The sequence below is a fragment of the Lepidochelys kempii genome, chromosome 22 (genome assembly GCF_965140265.1).
Source record: "Lepidochelys kempii isolate rLepKem1 chromosome 22, rLepKem1.hap2, whole genome shotgun sequence".
In the NCBI taxonomy this organism is placed as follows: Eukaryota; Metazoa; Chordata; order Testudines; family Cheloniidae; genus Lepidochelys; species Lepidochelys kempii.
The window spans coordinates 11,643,469-11,664,979 of record NC_133277.1 but is presented as its reverse complement, the minus strand read 5'-3'; the positions used below and the strand labels follow the sequence as shown (position 1 = coordinate 11,664,979).

Here is a 21,511-nt window from a genome sequence, read left to right as displayed (position 1 = left end):
ATCATCTGCAAACTTTGCCACCTCACTTTTTACCTCTTTTTCCATATCATTTATGCATATGTTGGACAACACAGGTCCCCATACAGATCCTTGGGGGACCCCGCTATTTACCTCTCTCTCCACTGTAAATACTGACCACTTATTCTTACACTTTGTTTCCTATCTTTTAACCAGTTATTGATCCATGAGAGGATCTTCCCGCTTTTCCTATGACTTCTTACTCTGCTTAAGAGCCTTTGGTGAGGGACCTTGTCAAAGGCTTTCTGAAAGTCCAAGTACACTATAGCCAATGGATCACCCTCATCCATATGTTTGTTGATTCCCTCAAATTATTCTAATAGATTGGTGAAGTATGATTTCCCTTTACAAAAGCCGTGCTGACTCTTCTTCAACAAATCATGTTTATCTATGTGTCTGATAATTCTGTTCTTTACTATACTTTCAACCAATTTGCCTGTTAGGTTTACTGGTCTCCTTTCTTATCTAAACAACCCCAATCTTTTCAATCTCAGAGGTTTCCTGTGCCCTTGATCCTTCATGTTGCCCTTCTCTGAACACCCTCTAATTCTGCAATACAGCTCCTATTGCAAATAGCTCACCGTCTATGGCCCCCATAGTGCAATGAGCTCTCTACAGGCTTAGAGTCAGTGGTTTCCCTGCTCAGAGCTCATTGCAGAATCAGGGCCTAAAAGCAATAAAGACACAGTAATGATAGCTTGAGCCTAATATCTTTGAGGTATTTTTAACTGCTTTTGTTACACCAGGCAGGGAGTAAACGCATGTTGACCTGCAGTTAAAACAAATAGCTGCCTTTTGCAAACAAACAATCTAATCTTCTTGTTTGCCGAAGGGTATGTGCATTTTGGATACATCAGCCACATGTGTAAAACTGGCCCATTCACAAAAACGCTCTAATACTACTATTGTTAGACATGACATTTATATGTCACTGTTAATTATAAATGAGTTGATCCTGACATTTCGCTAATATGTTCTGAAAGCAATAATGAAACCCTATAAGTGGTAGATATCATACCTGTAACAAAGAGAAACTTCAGAGAATCACTGTCTTGCCAACAGACCATGGGAAAGGGCAGAACCGACAGAGGCAGAAGGGTGAGTCACTCTCTCTAATGAAAGGCTGGATCATTCCTCTATGGGGAAAAGCTGCAAAAGGAACAGGAAATTCTGCACCACATCATTTTGTTGGGAGCAGGCATTTGTGCCCATATGGGCCCTTCATTTGGCTCCCTGAACCCAAGAATCTGCCAGAAGCTAGAATCAGGGTGGAGGCCCCTTGTTTCAACTTTGCCGCCCAGCCCTGTGCTGCTGTCTCTCCCCTCCCCCCCTCCTAAATACCGAGGGGAGCTTTATCTCCTCGCACTGCCTAGGGTAAGCAGCACTTCCCCACAGCTAGGTGGCATTCTCTGTAGCTGGCGCAAGGAAAGCTCCCCCTTCTGTTTCAATCTAAGAGAGTGACTGCTCTGAACCCTTCCTAAAAGCAGGGTGTTAGCCTGTCTGCAGCACAGCTGGTACTGCCTTGGCCTGCTTTTTAACTTTAAAGTGGATCCCCCGTGTTCCCTAGGGGCAGGAGGAAAGCACGCAGCTCATCAGAGAATTAAATTTCAAGCTTGTATCCATATTTGCACCAGAAACCTGATTCGAAAAGTTATGCTCATACAAGTAGGGGACAGAGACATGATCACTGCGCAAAGAAAAAGGAAAAATTAATCATTTGTCGCGAATCATTTTGCCTCTGGGCAATGCATACTCTACTTAAAATATATTTACCTATTTATAAGCAATCTGGGGGCAGCGCTGGGCTGCTGGTAAGTTGCCAGGCTGCCAGCGGTGCTGTGTGAAATGCAGTGGGTTTGGTTACTGGGGGGACGTGAGAGTTTCTTCTGCGGCTTCCACGCATGGATGGGTTTGCTTCTGGCTCGTGCCTGAATGAACCCAGAAATCTCACCACAAAACTCCAAGTGCTGAGTTTCACCTGGTTTCATGTGAAACCACCAGGCTTTCCTGGTTTACAGATGAAACCCTAAAAGGCCACGCAGAAGGGAGGGTGAAGATGGCCTCATGGTTAAAGCAGCAGACCAGGAGTCAGACCAGCTGGGTTCAGTTCTGAGCCCTGACGCTCAGTCACTTTGTGACCTCAGAGCTGTCATTTAACTCCTCTCTGTGTTTGGATTCTGAGCTGATTTGCACCAGTGTCATTCCACTGCCTTCAGTTTGAACCAGTGCACATAAGGTGTCAAATTGCGCACACACACACCCCACTTCCTTTTTCAGTAATTTCCAACTTCAAAGGGGAAGAATATCAGTCTCTCAGAGGTCTGGGTTTTGAATCCATGTAAAAAAACGGTCTTATTCTTAACACAGCCTGAGTAGCTTGCAAGCAGGAGCGTGTTAGAATTCATATTACATTGTGCAGTATCCTACCATCATCATAATTTTGTTCACAAGGTTGCTGTTCTTGGAATTCCAGTTATGACATGAATTCTCTACATTTTATGCAGATTTATAAATGGCATCAGTAGAACACTTAGGGCCCTATTCATTAAACAATGAATCATTCTGGCATTCCATTCTATTTCATCCAAGTTCTCACAAAACTTTTATGTACAAATTGGGCTCTACTTGATGTATCTGATTCAAGTGTTGCAAGAAGTATTGCAGCACAGGTTAGACCGGCCGTGCAGATGGGTGAAAATATTTTTTTTAAAAATCCCCATTTAAGGACTTTAGTGAACAAATGGGTTTTGTGGGTGTCAGTCCACTTCCCAGGAGACAAGTGTCCACAGCATAAGAAACCACCCCTTTTGCTGGCATAGAGACCAAGGACTTAATGGACAATGGAGACTGAAGTTCCTTCTCACCCTTACAGGTGAGCCCTCCAATGTCAGGGTTGAGGTACCTTGATGGAGCTGTCTGAAGGAAGCTTGCCCTGCTGCAACCTGGGGGGGGCGGGAGGGGGGAGGTGCCTGTTCTGAGGATAGACAGAGCTCTTCATTCTTCAGGGCTGTTAATCTGGCACCTTTCACCAGCACTATATTCACATGAAAAATGTAGAAGAAAATGAAAATAATAAGCAATGCACCATCTCAAGAACCTTCTTGTTGGCTGCCAACTGGGAGACAACAAGAGTCTAAGAGAACTCCAGACTTTGGCCCTGTCTCTTCCACCACCGCTTAATGAATTAGCCAAAAGGAGCTGTGGAAGAAGCACAGGGCTAAAGAATTTACAATACATTTTATGCCCATAACAATACCAGCTTTAATGGTGGAGCAATACCACAGTCTGAATCTCCAAAATACATTCTAGATAGTCTAGACCTTAACCTGGAGAGATTTGTTTTGAAAAGAGGAATGGGGCCAGCTACATAGAAAAGAGGGTTGAAAACAAAAAGAAATAAACCATTACAGATGCATTCTGCAAATCTATGTGAAAAGCCCTTTTTACACATAGTGATTACAAAAAGTGATCCTGAAACTGCATCATCATTGGATATTTGCAGCTTTCCTCCTCTTATTATGGGTAGATGTGTCAATAGCTATTTGTGGCCTTTATCAGCAGTAATAAGCCACGGCAAGTTTGGAACTCACACTGATACACATTCCTGTGCACAGAAACTCTACCTACTAAGAGCCACCTATTTCAATAAATGCACAGTGTTACTGTATTCATTGTCCGTAAGAGGCACACAATGACTCTGTTATTCACCAAGAAACTACTGTCCCATTTTCACCTGCCACCAGTGCAAATTTCTGGACTTTGCTTGAGACTCCAGCTTTAAAGGGATAAAACTGTGCTTAAAATTTAGGTAGTATTATTTTGTAGCAGAATTTGTTTTTAAATTCCAAATGAAAGAGTTTGTTAAACATATACAGATATTCTCCTGCAATGCACTGAGTTACTGCATTCAGACTCGACAGGGAAATGAACTAGAAATTGAGTATAAGCAGAAGTGAAAGTTTCTCATTTGTTCATTGTCCAAGCTGAGAGAGAAACTAATCTTCCCATTAAAAGGGCGACTCAGAACTAGCCACCTTCCTTCTGTTTCTTCCTCATTTAATCTACAGCTCATGGGGCTCAGAAGTACACAACTGCTGTTCCAATACCCAGTGCAAAAGGTCCACAGTTGTAACACTGCCATATTCTTCTGGAAGTCTATCTAAATGACATATGACGGAAGCCATATGATGGAAGACTAATTACATATAGGGCATATGGAAGACATATGACATATGGAGGACATATGATAGAAGGGCATATGAGGACATATGATGAAAGTCTAATTAATTGACAATATGATACTCTAATCCAGGGGAGAGCTGGAATGCTATTTTCTTTAATAACAAAATGAGCATCTTGGATTATGACAGTTGTCAATTCCACGGCAGAAATGACCATTTAATTTGTTTTTGTTCTTTGTAGCAAGATAGGTTTACTGACTTGAATATCTGGTTGGTACATAATAGTGACACCTTATTGTCCAAAAATTAAAAAGTTTAAACAGCAAATAGGTATATAAGCTTAATTTATCTACTGCTTCAGTGGGTGTAAAACACCACCACCACCACCACCATCTAAGTTAGTGAAGAATTCTGATTTGGTAGCATTTTACATCCATTTGCACAGGTATAAACGATGACCTGAAATGCAAGACGGTGGAGAATTGAGCACTGTGGAACAGATCTGCAACTGTAGCACGTCAACTGATACCTGCTCCGGATCTGGACTTCAATCTTTAAAGAAGAGCAGGAAAAAACCTTCACAAAATGTTGTATAAAACATTTGAAGTTGCCAACTTGAAGTTAGACTTGCCAATTTGTCTAATGCACATGCCCTGATAAAATACACACCCAGTATTGTTCTAGCCCTGATCTAGGGAATTGTGGAATAATACAACATGGTAATGATATCTATATCTCTTCTGAAAACACTAATCCACTCTTCGTTAACTGCATGCTTTATAATCCACTCAAGAAAGCGTCAGTCTTTCCCCACATTCTGCAAACATTCAACAGCAGAGTTGCACTGAAGTCTCTCATGACTCAAACTCCATTATTTTTACAAAATATACTTTTGTACAGTTATTCGTATATTGAGAAATACTATCCTAAATAATTTAATTAACTTACAGTTGTCAAACCAGGTGCATTTTGCTCGAATTTCATGTATTTGTTCGTTTACACACTCCTTTGCAAAATTCAGTAATTAGCAATGGGAGTCCCAGTCATTAGTGTGAATTGGCAAGCTTTTGCCATAATTTGCCATTTTGGCAAATACTTCTTCTGGCCCTGGGTTAAGCACTGGTATAACCAACCCCACTGGGTTCACCACTGGGGTTTGAACTCTGGACCTTGAGAGCTAAGCACCTGAGCTGTGCTGCTTGAACAAAGAGACTCAGGGTCGGATTGAGGCAATGGGGTCACATGCCAAGACATTCTGAAAATCCCACAAAGGGCCTATCTGCAACTTTAGGCACCTACATACCTTAACAAATCTGGCCCTTGGTCTAATGCTTGAAGGAGCTTCAGATTCAGAACCCTCCTATGAGGTCCCAGGCACTATTGGGGGACAAAGACTGACACTTGCTTAGTACAAGTTAGATTAGCACAGGCATTCTCCACATGTACCCATTCTCCATATAGCCTCTCTTTTGGATATCAGAATATGCATAGTTAGAGAAAAGGAGGAAGTGCATCACCTGCCTGGGAAGTGGCTGGAGGCTTTGTGCCCTTGAAAGGTGTAATGGGTGTATACATCCCTACACACCTGGAAAAAGCCAAGGGATTGGCACCCTGAGCTATGCGATTCGTAGCTGATGCACCTCCCCTGTGCAGCTGTTCTAACATGTTGGGGGTGCCAGGCATGGTCCTACCCTGGCATGCCCTACCTGGAGCCACCGGCACTCCTTGGCTACCCTCCTCCTTCTCCCTGGCATTGGGTGCCAGTTATAACTAGCTCCTGTACAAGTATGCTGGGCTGCACCTCGTTTCTCCTCTAATACACTGTCACAAAGTGAGGCATAATTTAGGTTTTTTGGGCATTGTACAGGGTAACTGACCTGTAATCAAAGGCTAACATAAAGGGCAGCCCACTCATCCACCTCCAGGGCTGATAGAGTATATGATGCTTTTCATGTTCTTTGGAGACTTCTGATTGTTGACCATAAAGGCAATACCATTGACATGTTGTCATGGTGCTTTTCACATGTTACACTTTCAGCAGATCAAATGCTAACAAGGGGAAACAAATGTTACCAGTCCGCTGAGTTTGCTAAATATCCATTGATACGGTGAAAAAAAAAATGGTGAGAGAATGAACATTTGGAAGTTCCATATGAGTGAAACAGCTTCTCCAACGGACTCTTACCTGCTCCTTCGTGTTCCATGTGTCCAGAGAAAACAGTGTTGAGGAATTACGGTCTCTCACCACGCCGTTTTGTGCAAGACCCAAGGAAAGCTAGGAGGTTGTACAGTTATCTCCCTTGGTGTAATTCTAAACTATACAACCTACTACCTCAACCTGGATGCATGCAGTCAAAAATGCTGAAAAACCACCCACCAAGTCACAGCCAACACAACGCCAGGGTTTCTCCAGAAAAATCTAACAGCGCTCATCATCTCATCTGCTAATTTAGCAGTATTAAATGCTTTGCTGGTCAGAAGATACCCAGACAAATATAGCTCCCCATGCCACCATAGATTAAGAGATGAGATTTCATAAATCCACATCATGACTGCTATGTGTAGATAGGATCCCTTGTCACTTTTTCATAAGATAAGAGAGGATTTGTTCTTGCTCAAAATTTCCCTTCCCATCCACCCTAGAGGTGTCTGCATTTCAGTATAGAAACTCTGTGTGTGCCGACTGTAAAGCAATTTTGGGATCGCATGGGATGTCAGGTGTCATATAAATACTTTCACCATCAGACCAGCACGAGTAAGGTACTGTCTTCTTATAGGGAACATATTAAACTTCTACTAGATCGTAGTCAAAAGGGCAGGATGTTATCATTGTGACTCATTCCTATCAACCACCAAGGTATTGCTTAAGGCAGTTCTGCATCTATTTATTACAGCTTGCAAACAAGGATTAGCTCCATCCTAAAAAAAAAAAATGCTCATCAAGACTTGGGACTGATTCAGAGCCTGGATTCTGTCTCTCTCAGGCGAATGCCTCCTCAGGCATAACTGCACAGCATTGGAAGGCGATTAAGAGTGAATCAGAAGCTTTGAATCCTGAGTTGTGCATAACAACCAGCCTCTTGGTTACACATATTTTGTCTTAGGACAACAGAAAGTAATGGTACTGACTTATGCAAAAAGCTAGTATGCTACCCTGATATCTGAGCATATTAACAAAACAGACTCTAGAGAGAAGACATTTTCCCCCAGTATGCACCTGTTAATGTATGTTTGAAAACTGTTCGATCTATAGAGATTTAAACCTATAGGTTGTTATCAATGTTATTCAAGTTTCCACTGAGTACACATTTCAGAAGTCACTTCTAGTTGATACCCAATCTGGGGTAAAACTTAATGAATAGTATGGTCAAATGGAAACATGTCAATCACATTTTAATTTTATCACTTATAACAGTGAGTCAATGTTAGAACTCAGAAGCTCATGGCTTGCTACACGCCACGTAACAGTCTACAAGGTACTACTGGGTCTGGTTTTGTGCTGAAATCATCCCAACTTTTTATAGGTGACAGCAACACTCTCATTCTTGACCACTGGACTTCAAACCTAGGGTCAGGTCCTCAGTGGGTGTAACTGACAGAGCAACGCTGAAGTTAACGGAGCGGCGCTGATCAACAACAGTGGAGGAGCTAGGCTTTCATGGACTTTCCAGGGAGCATCTGCTTTGCTGGGCTGGGGCTTCTAAGCAGCCAAGTATTTACCCAGGGTTGTAGGCGGGTGTGTACAGCCTGCACTGAAGTCCCGGCTGCCATGGCTTCACTACTGTTGGTACACGGGCTAGCTGGAGTAAAGCTAGTTTGGGTACTTCTACTTGTGCTGCAATCACACCTCCAACTGCAGGGTAGACATACCCTCAGAATTTAGCTCATCTGATCACTGAAAGATTGAAAGGAAACAATACCACGGGGACCTAAGTGTTCAGTCAAAACTAACCACAGCACAGCTTAGGTACTGAATAATGAATACTTGCAACTAATTGCTCCTGGGCTTGCTACCTACCAAGAATTATGAGGAGAAATTATTCCAGTTTGGATTCTGCCCACTAAACCAACCTGATCGGTGCTGGATTTACCACGCAAGTATTCCCAGTGAAATCAACAGGAGTAAAGGTGGTAGAATCAGGTCCTCAGTGAATACTTTTGAATGAATATGTTTGGGGAGCTGATCCTAAACAGAAAGAATGGCTGAATTTCAACTACAAACAGACCCATTTGTAAGCGGTCCTGCTAAATTGCTATATTTTTTATTGCCAAACTTGACTGTTTTCAAAAAAAGGAAATAAGAAAGCCTCCATTTTTGAGGTTTTAAAGTTTTATTTTGAATAAAAGGCACACCTCTACTTCTGTCACTCTCCCCTCCTACCTGCACCCCACCCTTCACCAAAGCATTGTGCAATCCCTTAAACCTGTGGCAGGTACCTCATGCTGGGTGCTGAACCCCCTTCTGGTGTCAGCAGTTCCTTCTGTTGAAGCACCGCAGTTCTAAGAACATTCTCCCGCCTCCCTGCTGCTAGATAAGAGTTCAGCTCCACTTAAGAGAAATGCTTCCAGCTCCAACACTATGAGCCTGACTCTCAGTCCTTATTTAGGAGATCCGTGGAAGTGTTGACCGAGCAAGGACTGCTGGATCCAGTCAACATCATCAGAGCACCAAGAAAATATTCTGGCCTGAATTTGCAGTGACACTAAGATGCCTTTATACCACTCGGACAGTGTAAAAAGGCCTTAAAGTGGGCATTTGTCATCTATACCCACTTTAAGGCTCCTTCACAGAGCAGTGTAAAGAGGTCTTACTGTCAATGAGAAGCAAGCCCTCTAACATCAAGGGAGGCTCCGTCCCAGCGCTTGGTACTTAACTTGCTCCCAGTGAATTTTTAGAAACTCCAGGCCCCTTCAGGACAGATTATTCTAATCTTCTTCCCCATCATAGAATCATTGGACTGGAAGGGACTTTGAGAGGTCACCTAGTCCAGTCCCCTGCACTCGTGGCAGGACTAATTACCTAGATCATTCCTGACAGCTGTTTGTCTCTGTGGACCTCACATCAGAGAAACACAGACATTTGGTTTCCACCCCCCAATTCTAGATTAACCTAGGGCAGGTACAGGCAAATTCAACGGCATGCAGAAAGATGGTCCCCATGCACAGAATTGCTCTGGTCATCCCAAATCAGTTAAAGTCCCCGGCTGCCGCTAACTTCACATTTCATTTTGGCATTACCCTTCTGCACCCTGCCATGCCTGGGTATTTGACAATTAACCATTCCCCAGAATATTCCTTGCTTTTGGGGAGTAAGACTCACAGAACTTGTGTCTTTTAATGAGCTTTCTTTTGCTTGTGTGAATGTCCTTGTTTGTTTACAGTGATTTTAGTCAATTATGTATTTACCCAATTAGTGCAATTATAGCTAATTTGGTAATTAGGGTAAATATGTACAGTCCTGTAATGACAAGGTTCACTTATGATATGTACTGATGTCATAAAAATGCTTATTAAATACAATGGTGGAGAAAAGAGCTCTGTGTGGGAAGCAGAGAGCTCCTATAGGTTTATGCACCTTAGGGGAGTTTAAAGCTTGCTTTCAAAAAAAAAAAGGATCCTAGAAGCAACTTCATATGATTGTTGACAAACGAGATCTCAGCAATAAATGGATCAGCTTTTTGGAAAAATTATTTTAAAGCAATTTTATAGTCAGAAATGTCTGTTTAAAAATGGCACCTTCAATAGATCTGTCTTTATGATTTATGACATATACACAGTAGCTGTGGTGGCCGGCCTGAATCAAATACCTGGATGGAGACTGTAGAGTCTCTCGTAGCAGAGAAGAGATAGGATTCAATTGTAATGCATACAGAGGGGACAATTCACTGAGGGAGCTGGACAAAATCAGAACCTGTCGCACTAATTCCAAGACTAACAGGCTATGCTGGGAATGGGAGTCTTTCCATAAATCTCAGTGGACTTTGGTCTTGGTAAGGCACCATGGAATGCACTGCTGATTACAGTACAGGAACTCTTCCTATCTCATATTTCAGGAAAGTTTGGGTCTAGATCTGACTTTGATGCCTGGCTCCCAGTTCTAAAATGAGATGAATCAAAACTCTAGATAGAAATTCCTGGGAATTTTGGGATCATATGTTTAGTTCTGGTTTGGAACTTTGTGGCTTGGGTTCCCTTGTTGAAACTATGAGAATGCTAGATCTTTTCCCCCATTTACAAACACATAAATTGTCCTATTTCCTCCAAAAATATAAAAAAATTAAAATTGTGATTTAGTTTCTCTGACTCTACCTTACAAGCAGGAAGAGGACCCACTTCTGAGCCATCATGGGCACATTTCCAACTTCATTAATATATGAAAATTCAATTTTGTAACACATCTTCAATGCAAAAATAGCTGCTTTGTCAAAATCCACAGAAAAGCAGGGTTTCTGTAGGGTGAAAACACTCAAAATGGTAAAACTATTAATGGGAAATATTGCCCAAAGAATTGTACTAGTTCCCTGCAGCTTGAAAACACTTCCCATGCGTCTGCAGATAATTTCTGCAGACTGAACTGACATAAGCAAGATGTTATTTACATTAGTAATGCAGGGTCAATACAGCTCCAGGAGAGGGAGCTGGATTCTATTCTGTCTCATGCATCATCAGCAAAATCATCAGCTTAGTTTTGATTGCAGAATATTTATTGCTGGGCATGAGGTAAAGAAGAAGAAAGGGCCCAACTTGATTTTCAGATCCCAAGCAGACCTTGTGGCTCTGGCTGTTAGGGAGGGAAAAAAATATTTTGAACTGAAAAAATTTGCTTAAGTCATTGAGAAGAAAAAAAAAAAGTACCAAAGCACACAAATGATATTGTTCCAGTCTGAGGTCTGCGACCTTGTTTCTCAAGTTTCAGCCTGGGGTGATTTATTTATTTATTTATTTTAACAGCTGACTTTTGAAAACCTCAGGCACAAGAGAATTTACAGTGGAAATGCTGACAAGATCGTTAGTGGTCTGGTCACCAAGCAGTAAGTAATCTTTCCGTTTTGCTTGATGAAATATTGTCACTGTCACTTCGCTGATGGAATGAGCAAACCTCAAGAGCATCAGAGGTTCACTCAGTTTAGATGCACCTGAAAGTTTGGATGGTGCGACAAACTATACTAGGACATCGTGAATTGCCAATATTAGGCTGGAAATCTCATCTGGGTTCATCTGGGACTCAGAAGAGCAGAGCTACGCAAAAATAATTTTTTAAAAAGTTATTCAAACTTTTTCAAACCACAAAGAAAAAGGAAGTGTTTTAGCTTCAGGTTAAATTTTTAGCAAAGGTTCCAGTTGGTCATTTGACCTGAACCAGTTCTCTGATTTGCTCAATATTATGTTTTAGCATCTGGTAGCATTTTAAATTCTGTGGGCTGTGTGGGTCCAACAGAGCAGAAATTGGTTCCTCAGAGAAGGAAAGCTGAAACTGAATACTGGGATGCTGCATCAAAACCTGATGCCAATGCTGGAATGGCATCATGAGACCACATTTTGCCATAACAGGATATCACCCAGTGGCAGCTGTTCCACTAGTGTGCATCACCTTTTTCTTCTCCAGCTCACTATGATTTGCATACAGCTCTCTCTATACACTTCATGGGGACTTCCTAGATCAAGAACAAGATATGGCCCTATATGTTCAACTATCACTGGTCCGACAGCTAGTCTTAAACTTGTCATTTATTTACCAGTTGTAATTATTCACCCATTTTACAGATGGGGAACAGAGGCAAGAGAGAGTAAGTGACTTAAGGTCAAACAGGAAGACTATGATGGAGGTAGGAACCCAATCAGATTTCCTGAGTTCCAGTCCAATGTCTTAACCACAAGACTATCTTCCCCCACACCTATTTTTCTCTTCTTGGTACAAATATTTCTTGCTATCTGACTTACAATAACCAAGCCTCAGGCCAAATACTGCAATAGATAGGGATTTGTATTTGCAAAGTTTATACACATTAGATATTTTTGAACTTAGGGTATCCATTTCAAATTCCAATTCTGCCTCCCTAAATTCCCACTTGTGGTTGCAACTGGATAAAGTATTCTGCATCTCTTGTCCTAAATGACTGTGTAGTTTTGCTCGGTGCTGATAAACACCTTCTGTGTCCCCCCACAGAAACAAGTGTTTCTGAGGGGGATGAAGTGATTCTTGGATGCCTGTGTTGATTTGAAAAAGACTTTGGGGTCTTTTTCAATGAAAGGTGCAATGTACAGCTATTAGAAATTGTTTTGCTATTATTTATGATGGGGGAAAAGGTGTGACTTGATCTAACTTGCACCCAGAATGAGATGCTAGGTTCTGGATAGTTTTTGTTTTGTACCTTTAAACAAGAGCAACTACTTCTAGACACAACAGTAACGATGCTGAAGTGAAATGCAATTCTATTAATCGCCATAGCCGATGCAGACATATTTAGATACTGCTTAGACACCTTTCTATAAACCATACAGGTGCTGCAGGAAGAGGGTATTTTTTCATCTGTGAGTAGGAACTAAAACCAGTGATCCAATATGGTGTTAAGGGAAGAGGCATTGTGGTCCTGACGTGGTCATCTTTTGGATAAGATACCCTGACCTTTTCCTGTCATTAAGGAGCCCATGGGACTCTCTCTGACAGTATTTCCAAGCAGGATAACTACAGTCTATTTCCCTAAATTCCACCTCCAACTGCAACCTGTGTAAATCAGTCTCTACTTCCTGCCCTAAACTGTTATGTAGTGGGTCTGTACGCTATGGCTCAGTGGCAGATGAAGTGAACTTTGTGTAGCTGGTAAGGAACCAGCATGAAAGCTAATGTAGACCTGTAAGATCCTTATCAACAAAGCTGAGAAATTTAATCAATACACTTTTGCTCCTTCCCCAGAAGGTAGGGGTTGGGCTCTGTACAGACTCCCATCGCTCATGCCATCCTACAGGAAAAATGCATTTCAAGATTTCTCACACAGTCAAATTAATCTCCAGAATGTAATGAAGTAGAGGGAAATACAACCAACAGGAAAGAAAGACAATATTAATGTAGGACACACAACACAGCTGTCCTTCAAAAGGCTGAGTTGAAAAACCAAGGGGCAGCCTGTTGTGGGAGGGGAGGAGGTCAGAGGCTACAGCTGAGAAGAGAGAGCAGGAGATGCAAAAAACCCAAAAACAAATGGAGAACACTCAGTGGAGCTGCAGGAAATACGTAGTAAAGGTGAGAGAAAAGAACAGGGATGCGGTCTAGTGGACAGAATGCAGGATTTGGGGCCAGAAACTCCAAGGTACTAATCCTGCCTCTGGCTTTTCAGCCTTATCAACACCAAGCGAGCAATTTCAGCAGAACCAGTGCTGAAACTGGTTTAAGTGCAGGGACAAAAGCTATGTTCAGAGCTGTTTCAGAAGCGGACACTGAGCTTGCTCAGAGCAAGTCCTCTTCACAACGCTCTGAAAAAGGAGTCAGCTATGTCTACACTTATACTTAAATCATTGTTAGCACCGGCGCAACTGCATCCATCGCTGTACAGACTGTGCTAGCCTGGACACGGCTCCTCTGTAGTCTTGAGCAATTGATACTTAGGGCTCAGTCTTGAGAGGTTCTGAACACTCTCGACTCCTACTGAGAGCACTCAGCAACTCACAGGAGGTGTTCGATGCCTGGAGAAATCAGGACCATCATCTCTTTGGATATAATTAGACTTATCCACCTCACCAGCCTGCGGTGACAATGAGCATGCTTTCTTCCAATTATATTTTTATATTCAGTCTTTAAATAAAACTGCAACCCTGAATCTGCAATAAAGGAAAACAGCCAAGTATGAGAAAAGCCTTGTAGTTACCTGAAGTGGTGATTCGTTTCTATTTGGAAAGCACTTTGCAGGGAAGTAGCGCTAAGGATTATGGGGCCAGGTTTTCATAAGAATTCAGACTCAGACTTACAACGGCTCAGCACCTTACAATGAGGACCAGGTTTTCCAAAGAGGTCAGCTTGAATGTGCACACTGTTGAATATCTATGCCGTTTTATTTAGGTGTCCGAGTAATAGCAGAATTCTTTTGAAAATCAAGCTCATAATTAACAGTGCAGGCCAATGTGTACCATATATGGCATGTGGCTCTCACGAATGGGGAATGAAAGATGGAGTATAATAATACTTAGCTCTTATATTGGGCCTTTCATGTATAGATCCCAAAGCACTATGCAAAGGAGGGTCCTGTTATTGTTATTACTGAAGCTGAAGAGCAGGGAGGGAAAGTGACTTGGCCCAGGGTCAAAAAGAAGGTAGGTGGCAGAGTCAGGAACAGAACTTAGGACTTCTGGATCCAGGTCCACAGCCCACCTAGTCAGATGCCTTGCTTAGCCCTAGAATATCATGTGATGATGTTACACACACACACACACACACACACACACAGCAGCAGCATAGTGCCACATTCTCAGTACCCATTAATGAAAAAACATTTTACAAGTTTCCTTTCTAGACACCTGTTCAGTTTTAGATTATGTTTCCCACAAAAATGGTGATGTTTATAAACAGATTTCAGTAAAGTAAATAAATAAAACTGCACAAAAATATTTGGAAAATCGGGGCGGGGGGAGGGAATTTCCCCGTGGTATGTGTATTTATTTTTTAAACCCAAAATAGTTTTAAAAATAAAATCTGTAAATCCAATTGCAGCAACTCACATATCAGACAAAACCACACAGCTCCCATACGATCGGGTTTCTGGAACCTTGAAAGTAATGGCACCATAAATGCCAGCTTTCAGCAACTGTAGAAATTCTTCAGTCGTAAACCCTGGGAGTACTTGGTAAATGCTACCAGAGGGTAATGTCTACAACTGGTATATGCCAGCAAATTTGGAAAAGAAGCTGAATTCCGTATACCTAAATGTCTGGGAGAGCTAGGATCAGGATTCTCATCCAGGTCCCTTCTCTTTCAAGGTCAGACTAGCTGATCTAAGGGTGCCTTAACAGCTAGGAATTAAAAGTCCTATTTTGTATCTGAAAAACAATCCATCTGTTCAGCCTCCATAGGAGGAACACAGCCCATTGTGACAACATCAGATACCACCTCATCCTGCTCCCATTAAAGCCAACAGCAAATCTCCCACTAACTCCAAGCCCTAGGTAAGATACTTGCTCATGACTTTGGAGGCCTCTTATAACTGTGCTTCAACGGGGCCTTCAGGCTGTGGCCAAACGGAAAGGGATGTATCAAAAATCTCTCTAAAGAGCCAACCAAGTATAACTTGCCACTACATATCACAAAAGATCCTTAGTCAACATGATTCTGAAAACAATAGACCAGAACTATGGCTTTTAGCTATTAGGTTGCACTGTCTAGAGGGAGTGACCATGCACCTGAAAAATAACAATATTGTATGATCCGTACACAATCCTGTGCAAAAGTCTTTGTAGTAACTACTCATATATGGCAGATACATGTTTTATACTCTCAGGTTCCAAGCGGGGTGTGTGTGTGGGGCGGGGGGGTAGAAGGCTGATATCCAAATGCATAGTCTCATTACAAACAAACATTCTGTTTTAAATATAGTTTTAAATATGTTTTAAATATAAAGCTGATTTCTAGTAACCAGGACACAGAAAAGCATTTGAATCTTTAAAAATATATATACAGATTTGCTATTATTTTTCACTCATACAATACAAAACAGGCAATCTAAAATGGGGGAAAAATCAGTCTTGCACTGGAGCAGTGTGGTAAATGCAGCCAAATTCATACAAAAGTGGAAGTTAAAAAGGAAACCCAGGCCAACTCCTTAATTGAATTTTCACTGAAAGCTAAGAGAAGACGCCAGTAAGTTTTTATTCTGAGTCCTCACAGTTTCTAAGTATTAATGTGTAAAATATGTATATTGCGCTGTTTTTAAATGTTCCTCATTTTTTAAAAAATAATTGTTTCCTTTCATGACTTAAAACATGACAGCTTTTTATATTCAATTATATTGTTGCTTCCACATTTTTTAATTCCTTTAGCGATTTTGTGCAGTTTGCTACATTCCCCCTAAGAATTAAAGAAATCGATAGTACATCTAAACTGAAGTAAAACAAAGTGGAGAAGGGAAAGGATTTCAAAATAAGCTAATTTTATACTGAGAATAATACAGAGGTCTACAGAATAACTCTAGACTACATCCAATGACTTCAGTAGAATCACTCAAGATTTACACTGGCTTTCGGATGAGCAGAATCCGTGTTTCAGAGTAGCTTGCCAATCTATACAGCCAAAAACTACTAAACTATATTGCTCCATACACAACTCTTATGTCATTTTCCAAGGAGGATACAATTTCATCAATGTAAGAATGAATCCACCTTATTTTAAAAATGAAATAAGTTTTTGTTTTCTGCTTCCCCAGACCAGATTGGAAATACAAACAACCAAAAAATATCCAGACCCACACATAATGCACCCGAGATTTAATTTCTTCAGCCTGATGTCAAATAACTCTCTGTGTCCCATTTTATTCAGGCACAAATGAGCCATTGGTTTTGTACAACCATGAGTACATGTTAATAATAACCAAAGCTGAAAACTGATATGATAATTGCGGAACAAGATTTGCAGCTCTAATTTTATATTTCCTAAAAGGGGGGAGCGGGGCTAGAGGGAGATGCGAGTAGCAACATTGGACATTTTCAGTTTAAATGCATAAACACCACCATATCCAGGTTTTGTGCATTTGCCATGCAGACACATACCTATAGATACAAGCTTGTGTGGAATATGACCACAAGTTCGGATCTACGGGTTTGTGGCAACGGGCATTGATCTCTTCCTTTTTTTTTTTTTTTAACTTTTTAAAAAACATTTCTGCAAATGAAATTGCAAAGCTGTTAGTAAATAGCAGTGTTCATAATATTTAACACGTTAAAGACACTAAGTTATAGGAATAACTATTTCTTTATAGTACTGAAACACTACCTGTGTGACTACCGTTTCTTTCACTGCAATATAACTTCCACACCCCCCTTTTTCAGAGCAGCAAAATACATTATAAATATCGCTTGAACCAAAAAAGTAACACTCTGTATTTCCTTCAGATAAGCACTTTGCTATACAAGATTATTGATGATGTGATACTAAATGACCAACGATAAACATTACTGGTATGTTGATAACAGCATGTCAAACCAACCTACCACAAAGACTTTTTGCTTGTGTATACAGGTGCGCTCCAAAATAGATCAGTGAGAGTTTACGTGTGCGGGAGCGTATGTATGTGTGTGTATAAAAAAAATTATTTTTTTTAAGGATCTTCCTAGTTTTCATTCTGGCAGTCTTCCTAAACAGATGGAAAAAACAACTAAGCAAAAGAAAAATATGGGTTGCATTAACTTTCAGAGAAGTAATTGTTGGTCTAGATTTTTTTTTAATACAGAACAATTAAAATTTCAACTGTAGCAAATATATTTGCCTTCCACTAAGCAATCTAATAACTTTCCCCAGCCCCCCAGAAAATTTACCAAATACTAGCTAAATGTCTTTCAAAAGAGATAGAGACAAAAACCATGCGAATGTTTTCTTATTTCTGATAAGATTTGACTTCATCTAGGAGTAAATTTTTTGTCATTGAACAAAAAAATTATCTGGGAAGTTCCAAAGTTTTCGCTCCTATGTAATTAATTTGCACTTGAAATCAATGGCATTACACTGAATGTGTGCAATTGGTGGAAATGAGAGGAGAATTAGGCCCGAAGTTATTTGTAACTTATAAATATGAATATTAAACCTACTGAGGTATACTTGCTTGCCTTCCGTCCCCTACTCCCCGCCACCCAAAGTCATAGAAACTTCCCTTTTCTACCTTCCCTTATACCTCAGACAACAGATAAGAATTTGCAAAATTGAGTATTATTCTTTCCGATATGATACAGTCAACTCATGTATAGTAATAGTGATATAGGCATAACTTTAAGTGCTTGCTTCTGTTCTCGTACAGGTTCTGAAAATAAAAAATATTTAATCTCTCCAGCCTGGTAAACAGACACAATTAAATGAATGACAGCTTTCCTTCATGGGTACCAGTTCATCTTGAATCTCTACTCATCCTCCATCCAGAAGTCTAGATACTAACTAAGCCCAAAATTTGCAAACTGGGTTGCTTAAAGTTAGGCTCCTACATCAATACTTAGGCATCTACTTAAAAGTGGCCAGGTGTTCAAAAGTTCTCAGCACCCACAAATCCCACTGAAAGCAGGTGCTGCAGGTGTCTAGCATCTTTCAAAATCAGGGCAACTTTTATGAAGGAGCCTAATATGGATTTAGGAGCCCCCTGCATGAATAGCTATGATCCATCAACGTGTGCAGTGACCCACCAAGGGGGGACAGTACATACATTTTATTGAGCTTTGACCAGAGATTATAAATAGTTATATTTTCAGATAAGGGAATTGCCAATTCAGTATGGAAGACCTTGCCTTACGATACAAGCACCACCAAAGTGATATATTTTAAGGGAATCTAGGTTAAAATACAGAGTGCCTTCTAAGAGTCTTTCCCTATAATTATATAATTAGAAGGCATTATTACAACTGTTGCTACTGACCTGAGAACCTAGTATGACTGATAAGAATTTTGCTTTACATTTGCAAGTCCCTCCAAGGATGCAATGCAGTAGCCCACAATGAACGCTACTCTCTTTATACCAGAATTCATCTTGGTTCATCTATCCTGTGCATGGTAGGAATTTAATAACCTTACTGAAAGGGTATATAATGTATGGAAGTGCATAAATATTTACTAAAATTCTTGTTTCTTAAACTTCCCTCCTTGAAAGCTAATATTCTCATCTCCCAATCACTTCTATAATCACTAGCATCCTGACTGGGATTGGGTGGCCCGGACATACCTCTTCTGATTGACGTAAGCCCTCAATTCTCACTGGTTTCAAGGGCATGCAGCACACCATGGCACTATGGGCAAGATTTCCAATATAGTTCAGCTCTTATTTGGGCCCTGAAATAAGTGGCCCGATTTTCCAAGAGCTCAGCACCCAGTCGCATTGGGAGCTGCAGGGTGCTAAGCCTTGTTGAAAAACTGACCCTTTATTTAGATGCCTAAATGACCTCACATCTACAGCTCCGTGACACAATAATGGCTCTATAAAGCAAAAAAGGAAAAGAGATGGGAATGTGAGTAGTTTCAGGGTAAGAATTAATTTTCATGGTTATATTTGTTAAATGTTATAGTAGGTCTTTCTAGAAATGGATCTTTATATGTCAAACTGGCATGGTTAGCTTTCGAGAGGATTCCCACCGTAAATCTTACGGAACTGCTTCTGCACTCCTTTGAGGCTAGAGGAAGGGAGCTTGGTAGATATACACATTTCATTTTGAGGCATCTATATGATGTAAGTAACAAAGTATCCAGGTCCAAGCTATCAATTCCTAGTGTTTGTAAAAAACTAACCAAAAAAATCCAAAACCCCCAACACCACCACACTTTTGAATGTCCAGTGAAGTGAACTTGTAAAAGAAGAAGCAAATGAAAATAAACAAGATACAAAGCAACAAACGTTCTTCTGAACTGAAGTATTGTTTTTTTTTAAATCTCATTGTACGTCCATCGAATGCATTCGAGGTGCCAGAGGAAAGACTATAGGTTACACAGAAAGGTGAGGTTTGAAAAATTTCCCCTTGTAGATTAATTATGCAGTTGCTAATACCTTGTGAAAACTCATGAAGCGATAAACACTGGCAGAAAATCCATGATAGACAAATGAATCAATTGTCTTTGTGATACATTTGCATGTAACTTTAGCTTATAAATGATGAACTTCACCTCGTCTTTTTTATTTTGATTAGCATGTAAGTTCAAAATGATCATAATATCAACAAACAGTAGGTTCCAGAAACTAGGGATGACAAAAATAAAAAAGAGATGCCCCTGTCTAGCATTAACCCTTTGGAAGGCTGGCATTTTCCAGTCTTTCAGCCAAAGGAATATATAGGGGAATATATACAAATGTATGTATGTATGTCTCCAAAGGCATAACATTGGTTTGGGTCTGCATGTGGTTTTCAAGCAAACCACACTGCACAAATGCATTTTCCAAGAAAATTGTCGATCAATGTGGAACATGTTGTGTGCCTGTGTAAAAGCTGTTTGCAGCCATTTCATATTTCAATCATAACAATGAGAGAAATCAGAAACAGAAGTCCTAAACAATTCTTCCCCCTCCCTTCCTATTTTAGCTGTTGAATTTATAGACCTTTAAAAAATCATTTTATTTTTCTATAATATATATCAATCTATTAATGGATTTATATACTTCAAATGCAAAAAAAAAAAAACATTTGGAAAGCAGAGTAACTTACAAATCTGATAGAAACGACTTTACCTTCGCAGTGGTACTTCACGTGAATACTTATTGCACATGTGCTGCCCATCTTGCTAGGCCCAACTCTTCAACAAACATACCCTAGAAAACAAAAAACATTTTCAGATATTTTGGTGGTCTTTTTAAATGGTCTGATTCTGCCTTTGTACATTAAGCTCTATAGTTCTAGTAGCACAGAACCTGACAGAAAGAGATGAGATCCAAAAAAGCAAGACTGATTGTTCAAAATAAAAGGTGATATCAATGTTATGCCTTTGTGCTATTTGCCCTCAGCATAAAGAGTTAAATATCTGGAAATGAAACACATTTCTTGCAGCACATAAAACAAAGGATCATTCTAATACCCCAAAGCAGTCAATAAAAATAAAGCAAACACAGAGATTGCGACTGCAAGTACATTCCTGGGTAGCTAGTTATATGCATCAACGTCTTAAACAGATTAGCTATCATGTACTGAGATCCACATATGATTAAAGTTTGGTAAATCAAATTCAAATAAGAGGATCGTTACCTGCATCTGAGTAGATTCATCAAGCAACCATTTTAACTTTTTTGACTCTTTAACACTGTTTCTAGGAATCATTATTTCTCTCTGTCGATGGTTTTGGTAAAAGAAGAGAAACCCCTGATTGTGGTGGTTTCGTGGATGCTATTCTTTTTGCACCACAGCACGATTCTTGGCTGCCATTCCAAGCTGCTTTCCCTTGCCAAGTTTTAAGATGCCGGTTTTGCCTTTCATTTTATTGTTCCTTTCCCAATGTTAAAGACTGACTTAAACCCATGTACAGCTGCTAAGAGGGGGAAAAAATTATTTGAATTTTGCACAAGAACACAGCCGGGGAAGGAGCGCGCCATGATGTAACCAATTTTGCTGATATTTTGCTGATATTTTGGGGGTGCTCTTTCTGCTCCACACCCTGG

The 21,511-nt window shown here is 40.4% G+C and overlaps 1 protein-coding gene across 1 annotated transcript in view; it reads right to left on the bottom strand.

The window, feature by feature from the left end:
• LOC140901775 (uncharacterized) overlaps positions 1-20,645 on the bottom strand; it is a 296,321-nt gene extending 275,676 nt beyond the window's left edge. Inside the window, exon 1 of the transcript XR_012155963.1 lies at positions 20,568-20,645. The gene's annotated coding sequence lies outside the window, so the exon portion shown is untranslated. The remainder of the gene's footprint in view (positions 1-20,567) is intronic.
• Between the last annotated feature and the right edge of the window lie 866 nt (positions 20,646-21,511).